The following is a 7,726-nucleotide window of genomic DNA, read 5'->3' on the forward strand; positions in this document are numbered from 1 at the left end:
CAGGGGGTCGTCATCAAACAGCAGGGGGTCGTAATCAAATGGCAATCGTGGCCAATGATCTGTGGCATTGAGCGTTATTATATGGCAAAACATTTAATGAGAATACTATGAATAGACGGTGGATAATTATTATCATACAGATAAACTAGGACGTGAAGCTGATGATTGTCGTCTGGACTTAATAGAGAGAGAGGGGGAGAGAGAGAAGAGAGAGAGAGAGAGAGAGAGAGAGAGAGAGAGAGAGAGAGAGAGAGAGGGAGAGAGAGAGAGAGAGAGAGAGAGAGAGAGAGAGAGAGAGAGAGAGAGAGAGAGAGAGAGAGAGAGATAGGGAGAGGCCATACATACAACACTCAGTCGGCTGAAGTTCGATCGCTCACGTTTGCCCTTTATCTTTCTCCTGAAGGTGATTTTGCTCCTTAAGCTCATCGTGATCGCGATGTTTACGAGTGGACTTAGCGTGAGGCGGAGGAGGAGGAGCGCGAGGCGGACGGTCTGGAGGAGGTGGCGGAGGAGCGCTAACTCAGAGGCGCTGCTAGAGACGGGACGACCACACGCTGGGGACATGTGCTCTGCCTGACAGAAGCAGAACTGCACGGGGGCAGATCAGCACGTGGATATACAGGAAGTACACACACATACAGGCGCACACAGACACACACACACACACACACACACACACACACACACACGCACACACACACACGCACACACACGGTCACAAGCTCAGTGGAGAGAGACACAAGGTAAACCACGAAAAGGTGCGACAACAAAACTCTTCCCCAAGTTCGATCTCTCTCATTGCATTCTAACCTTTCTGTCTATATGTTATTATATATTATTATATATTATATAATTTATTTTTTTATTACAGACGTTGACAACGTTTTCCATCGGGGACATCATTTGCATCATTTGTTACGATTTGTTACCTTTTTTCAAAAGAGGGCGGGGTTTGAGATAGGTATTTGTCATTGGAGGATCAAGAAAAGAAGGCGGGGTTTGAGATATTATGAAGTTGTGATTGGAGGATCCAGACAAGAGGGTGGAGTTTGAGATATCAGGCCAATATCAGTCAACTCTCACTCAGCATGTCAAGTTCATTGAACGGAGACGTCCAGTCAGCACCATGATACATGACGTTTTCACATTTCAGTGACTGCTATGCCGGCAGATATTATAACTTTCACAGTTACTGTGGATTAGGGCTGTCAACGAATATTCTATATTCAAATGTATCATCGAATTGTTAAAAAGAACATATTCGATTGTAAAGATTGATATTCTAATTGTGAATTGTGTTTTTTTTTTCATTATTATTAATTATTATTATTATACATTAAAGGGGACATGCATTGCTATTCCTTTCACTATTTGGGCAACTTTACACAATTCCTGTGAGTCTACGGAACACATCTGTAAAGTTTTTTCAAAAAAATCCATTGTTTTATATTTTTTACCAAGTACTCAAAAGCAAAATGTTTCGACTTCAAGATTCCAAGCTGTTTGGCTGGGCTCCGCCCATAAGCACTTTGAGTGACAGTCACCCTGCACTGCCACTGGCAGACAGAGAGAGAGATAGAAAGATTGAGGGGGATACTAATTAATTTAGCCGCGGGGGGGCATAATCCCACGGGACAATGCATTGGTAACTTGTTTCAAATGACAATATATACCCCTGTGATTATTATTGCACAGATCGGAATATGGGCATGCACGTGGGAGCATGTGCAAAGATATTTTGACAGTGATTATGCGAGTGCTCCCGACTGCTGGACTTACTCACACTCCTACGCGCGGTCCCTCTCTCTCTTTCTCTCTCTCCCTCTCTCCCTCTCTCTCTATCTCTCTCTCCCTCTCTCTCGCTCGCTCGTTCTCTGCCGTCTGTCGGCACCCTCTGAGGAAGTAATTCCACTCGCTATGTTCCGCTCTGAATTCCACTCGCTCTGAGCGAATTGTTGATTGTGGGCGGTGACTAAAACCACAGAGCCAATCAGATCACAATCAGCTCAATCAGCTCCTTGCTACGTCGCATTGCGAGTCAAATCAGAATGACCTAATTCACTGGGGGAGGAGATTGTCTCAACTGAATTAGAGCAATCCGCCAAAATGGTAATTAGAGACAAAGACCCATTGATACTAAACCCCATTGCTATAAAACAATGCTAAACAGAAAAGGCCATTTATAAGACACAGGACACAGGACCTTTAAACAAGAGAACACAATACAGTAATAACAACAATACACAGGACTTCACAGGACATAGTAACAACAACAACAACAACAACAACAACAACAACAACAACAACAACAACAACAACAACAACAACAACAACAATAATGACAACGGAAATAACAAACAATAAAAAAAAATTAAAAAAAATTATAAAAAAAATATGCCCAACAATAGATATTCGAATATCGTCGAATATCATAAATTTTTTTAGAAGGAATATTCAAATATACATTTTTGGCCAATTTTGACAGCCCTACTGTGGATGTTCACAACCACTAGAATCCACTCAATTGTAGCAAACTAGTTTCAGTTTCAAGTTTCAAGTTTCTTTATTAGTTGTCATACAGAAGTACAGAATACTTTTATACAAAATGCTTCTTTCTGTTACGCCCCAGAGACTGTGCTAGACAAAAATAGATAACTATGAAATAAGTATAGCAAGTATAAAATAGAAGTCAAGTACGTAGACACAAGTGTTCAGTATGTAGATATATACAATTCATTACTCGGTTGTGTTCTAGCTATACCTGATATCTGTTACAAACACTGACACTTAACAGACTGCCCTGAGGGGCCACTCAGGGGGGGGGACAGAGTTAGAGCAGATTATGAACCCTGAGGGGCCACTCGGGGGGGACAGTGTTAGAGCAGATTATGAACCGTGAGGGGCCACTCGGGGGGACAGAGTTAGAGCAGATTATGAACCCTGAGGGGCCACTCGGGGGGACAACAGAGTTAGAGCAGATTATGAACCGTGAGGGGCCACTCGGGGGGGACAGAGTTAGAGCAGATTATGAACCCTGAGGGGCCACTCGGGGTGACAACAGAGTTAGAGCAGATTATGAACCCTGAGGGGCCACTCGGGGGGACAGAGTTAGAGCAGATTATGAACCCTGAGGGGCCACTCGGGGTGACAACAGAGTTAGAGCAGGTTATGAACCGTGAGGGGCCACTCGGGGTGACAACAGAGTTAGAGCAGATTATGAACCCTGAGGGGCCACTCGGGGGGGACAGAGTTAGAGCAGATTATGAACCGTGAGGGGCCACTCGGGGGGACAGAGTGAGAGCAGATTATGAACCCTGAGGGGCCACTCGGGGGGACAGGGTTAGAGCAGATTATGAACCGTGAGGGGGCCACTCGGGGGGGGGGGACAGAGTTAGAGCAGATTATGAACCCTGAGGGGCCACTCGGGGGGGCAGAGTTAGAGCAGATTATGAACCCTGAGGGGCCACTCGGGGGGGACAGAGTTAGAGCAGATTATGAACCGTGAGGGGCCACTCGGGGGGACAGAGTTAGAGCAGATTATGAACCCTGAGGGTAACAGAGTTTAAAGCTTGAGATTCTCCCATCTGCATTTGATTCCTAATGTCTTCTTAATATATTTATATTAACCATGGAAATCTGTCCACATGCATAATTAATTGATATGATTACGACCCACGCATTAAATATTGGTACACTGTTTCTCACAGTCTGACATACTAACACCACACACATTAAATATTGGTACACTGTTCTCACAGTCTGACATACTAACACTACACACATCAAATATTGGTACACTGTTCTCACAGTCTGACATACTAACACCACACACATTAAATATTGGTACACTGTTCTCACAGTCTGACATACTAACACTACACACATCAAATATTGGTACACTGTTCTCACAGTCTGACATACTAACACTACACACATCAAATATTGGTACACTGTTCTCACAGTCTGACATACTAACACTACACACATCAAATATTGGTACACTGTTCTCACAGTCACATACTAACACTACACACATTAAATATTGGTACACTGTTCTCACAGTCTGACATACTAACACTACACACATTAAATATTGGTACACTGTTCTCACAGTCTGACATACTAACACTACACACATTAAATATTGGTACACTGTTCTCACAGTCTGACATACTAACACTACACGCATCAAATATTGGTACACTGTTCTCACAGTCTGACATACTAACACTACACACATTAAATATTGGTACACTGTTCTCACAGTCTGACATACTAACACTACACGCATCAAATATTGGTACACTGTTCTCACAGTCTGACATACTAACACTACACGCATCAAATATTGGTACACTGTTCTCACAGTCTGACATACTAACACTACACACATCAAATATTGGTACACTGTTCTCACAGTCTGACATACTAACACTACACACATTAAATATTGGTACACTGTTCTCACAGTCTGACATACTAACACTACACACATCAAATATTGGTACACTGTTCTCACAGTCTGACATACTAACACCACACGCATCAAATACTGGTACACTGTTCTCACAGTCTGACATACTAACACTACACACATCAAATATTGGTACACTGTTCTCACAGTCTGACATACTAACACTACACACATCAAATATTGGTACACTGTTCTCACAGTCTGACATACTAACACTACACACATCAAATATTGGTACACTGTTCTCTAGGGCTGTCAAAATTGGCCAAAAATGACATTTGAATATTCCTTCTAAAAAAAGGATGATATTCCACGATATTCTAATATCTATTGTTGGGCATATAAAAAAAGAAAAAAAAAAACGTTTAAATGTTTTTATTTTATTATTGTTTGTTATTTCCGTTGTCGTTATTGTTGTTGTTGTTGTTACTATGTCCTGTGAAGTCCTGTTTATTGTTGTTATAAAAATTATAGATTTGATAAAAAATATAAAAGAAAACACAATTCACACAATTCGAATATCAATTTTTACAATCCAATGTATGTTTTTTTTAACAATTCGATTATAAATTTGAATATAGAATAATGTGTTGACAGCCCTACTGTTCTCACAGTCTGCCACACTAACACATTAAATAGACACAGAGAGTGACCAGTTTTGTCAGCAGGCTGGACACCATCATCCCCGACAGACTCTCTCTCTTAGACACACATTCACTCTCAGTTATTGTCTTCCTCTCTCCCAATTGTGTCGGTGATCATCAATGACACACCCTCAGCGTGCACACACACTCACGTACACACAGACACACACACACCCACCCACGCAGGCAGACGCCCGCACACACACACACACACACACACACACAACACACACACACACACACACACACACACACACACACCGCACACACACACACACACACACACACACACACACACACACACACACACACACACACACACACACACACACACACACACACACACACACACACACACACACACACACACACACACACACACACACACCGCAGTGTAAACCCCCTTACTTCCTGTTCTCAACGGGCAAGTCTCTCTGTCAGCTCAGCTGTCTGCAGGCTAGTGGAGTTCTCTCTGTGTAGCTATGGATACAGTAATGGTCCCTGACAGAGATAATTGTTGACTAAACATTGTTGAAGCCTTTCCATGAGTCATCGTTAAAAGCCCCTTTTAAAATCACCGTTGTGTGAATATCACAGGATATATACGTCGCCGAAAAGTCCAGTGGGCGAAACCTCTGCCGTCAATAAAAAACGTCAAATCTTTTAACTAATCGGATTTGAAAACACTCATGTCAAAACTTCCTCGAGGCTTCTATTGCCGTCACTGATGTAGTGGATGTTTCAACTTCTTTACCAAATTAGATCGGAAGCATATTACATGCACGCAAACAAGAACACGTGAACAATACCGTCCACACACACACACAGACACACAGATACACACACACGCGCACACACTTCCACAGATTAAGCACCAAAGTGGAACAGAGATCAGCATTAGAGGAAGCGTTACAAGAGGAAGTCTTACATAAGACACGTAATGCCATCGAGTCCTTTGTGTCGCATCGATCATTCAAATGACACAGAGAGTGCGTCATCTGTGGAGTTTTCCCTCTCATACTCTGTGTAATCAATACAGCGTCACTTTGTAGTGTAGTGTAATACATTATGACGTGGGATTATGACTATCGTTTTCACATTGTGAAACAGGCCTAATGCTGAATGTCCACCGGGAGGCTAACTTCAGCAGTTAAGCTAACTTCAGCAGTTAAGTTAACTTCAGCAGTTAAGTTAACTTCAGCAGGGAAGCTAACTTCAGCAGTTAAGCTAACTTCAGCAGGGAAGCTAACTTCAGCAGTTAAGCGCTAACTTCAGCAGGGAAGCTAACTTCAGCAGGGAAGCGGACTTCAGCAGTTAAGCGCTAACTTCAGCAGGGAAGCTAACTTCAGCAGAGAAGCTAACTTCAGCAGGGAAGCTAACTTCAGCAGGGAAGCGGACTTCAGCAGTTAAGCGCTAACTTCAGCAGTTAAGCGCTAACTTCAGCAGGGAAGCTAACTTCAGCAGTTAAGCGCTAACTTCAGCAGGGAAGCGGACTTCAGCAGTTAAGCGCTAACCTCAGCATGGAAGCTAACTTCAGCAGGGAAGCTAAAAGCTAACTTCAGCAGTTAAGCTAACGTCAGCAGGGAAGCTAACTTCAGCAGAGAAGATAACTTCAGCAGGGAAGCTAACTTCAGCAGGGAAGCGGACTTCAGCAGTTAAGCACTAAATTCAGCATGGAAGTCCACCGAGAGGCTAACTTCAGCAGTTAAGTTAACTTCAGCAGGGAAGCTAACTTCAGCAGTTAAGCTAACTTCAGCAGGGAAGCTAACTTCAGCAGTTAAGCGCTAACTTCAGCAGGGAAGCTAACTTCAGCAGGGAAGCTAACTTCAGCAATTAAGCGCTAACTTCAGCAGGGAAGCTAACTTCAGCAGTTAAGCGCTAACTTCAGCAGGGAAGCTAAAAGCTAACTTCAGCAGTTAAGCTAACGTCAGCAGGGAAGCTAACTTCAGCAGAAAAGATAACTTCAGCAGGGAAGCTAACGTCAGCAGGGAAGCTAACTTCAGCAGGTAAGCTAACTTCAGCAGGGAAGCTAACCTCAGCAGGAAGTCCACCGAGAGGCTAACTTCAGCAGTTAAGCTAACTTCAGCAGGGAAGCTAACTTCAGCAGTTAAGCTAACTTCAGCAGGGAAGCTAACTTCAGCAGTTAAGCACTAACTTCAGCAGGGAAGCTAACTTCAGCAGGGAAGCGGACTTCAGCAGTTAAGCTAACTTCAGCAGGGAAGCGGACTTCAGCAGGGAAGCTAACTTCAGCAGGGAAGCTAACTTCAGCAGGGAAGCGGACTTCAGCAGTTAAGCGCTAACTTCAGCAGGGAAGCTAACTTCAGCAGTTAAGCTAACTTCAGCAGGGAAGCTAACTTCAGCAGGGAAGCGGACTTCAGCAGTTAAGCTAACTTCAGCAGGGAAGCTAACTTCAGCAGGGAAGCTAACTTCAGCAGGAAAGCTAACTTCAGCAGTTAAGCTAACTTCAGCAGGGAAGCGGACTTCAGCAGGGAAGCTAACTTCAGCAGTTAAGCTAACTTCAGCAGGGAAGCTAACTTCAGCAGGAAGCTAACTTCAGCAGTTAAGCGCTAACTTCAGCAGGGAAGCTAACTTCAGCAGTTAAGCGCTA

At 43.5% G+C, this 7,726-nt stretch overlaps 1 pseudogene across 1 annotated transcript in view; it reads left to right on the forward strand.

The window, feature by feature from the left end:
• Positions 1-436: 436 nt before the first annotated feature.
• Positions 437-7,726, forward strand: part of LOC311248022 (dedicator of cytokinesis protein 10-like) — a 51,300-nt pseudogene continuing 44,010 nt past the window's right edge. Inside the window, exon 1 of the transcript XR_014621032.1 lies at positions 437-457. The product of XR_014621032.1 is annotated as a dedicator of cytokinesis protein 10-like (transcript). The remainder of the gene's footprint in view (positions 458-7,726) is intronic.

The sequence above is a fragment of the Notolepis coatsorum genome, assembly GCF_963971535.1.
Source record: "Notolepis coatsorum genome assembly, contig: SCAFFOLD_657, whole genome shotgun sequence".
Classification (NCBI taxonomy): domain Eukaryota; kingdom Metazoa; phylum Chordata; class Actinopteri; order Aulopiformes; family Paralepididae; genus Notolepis; species Notolepis coatsorum.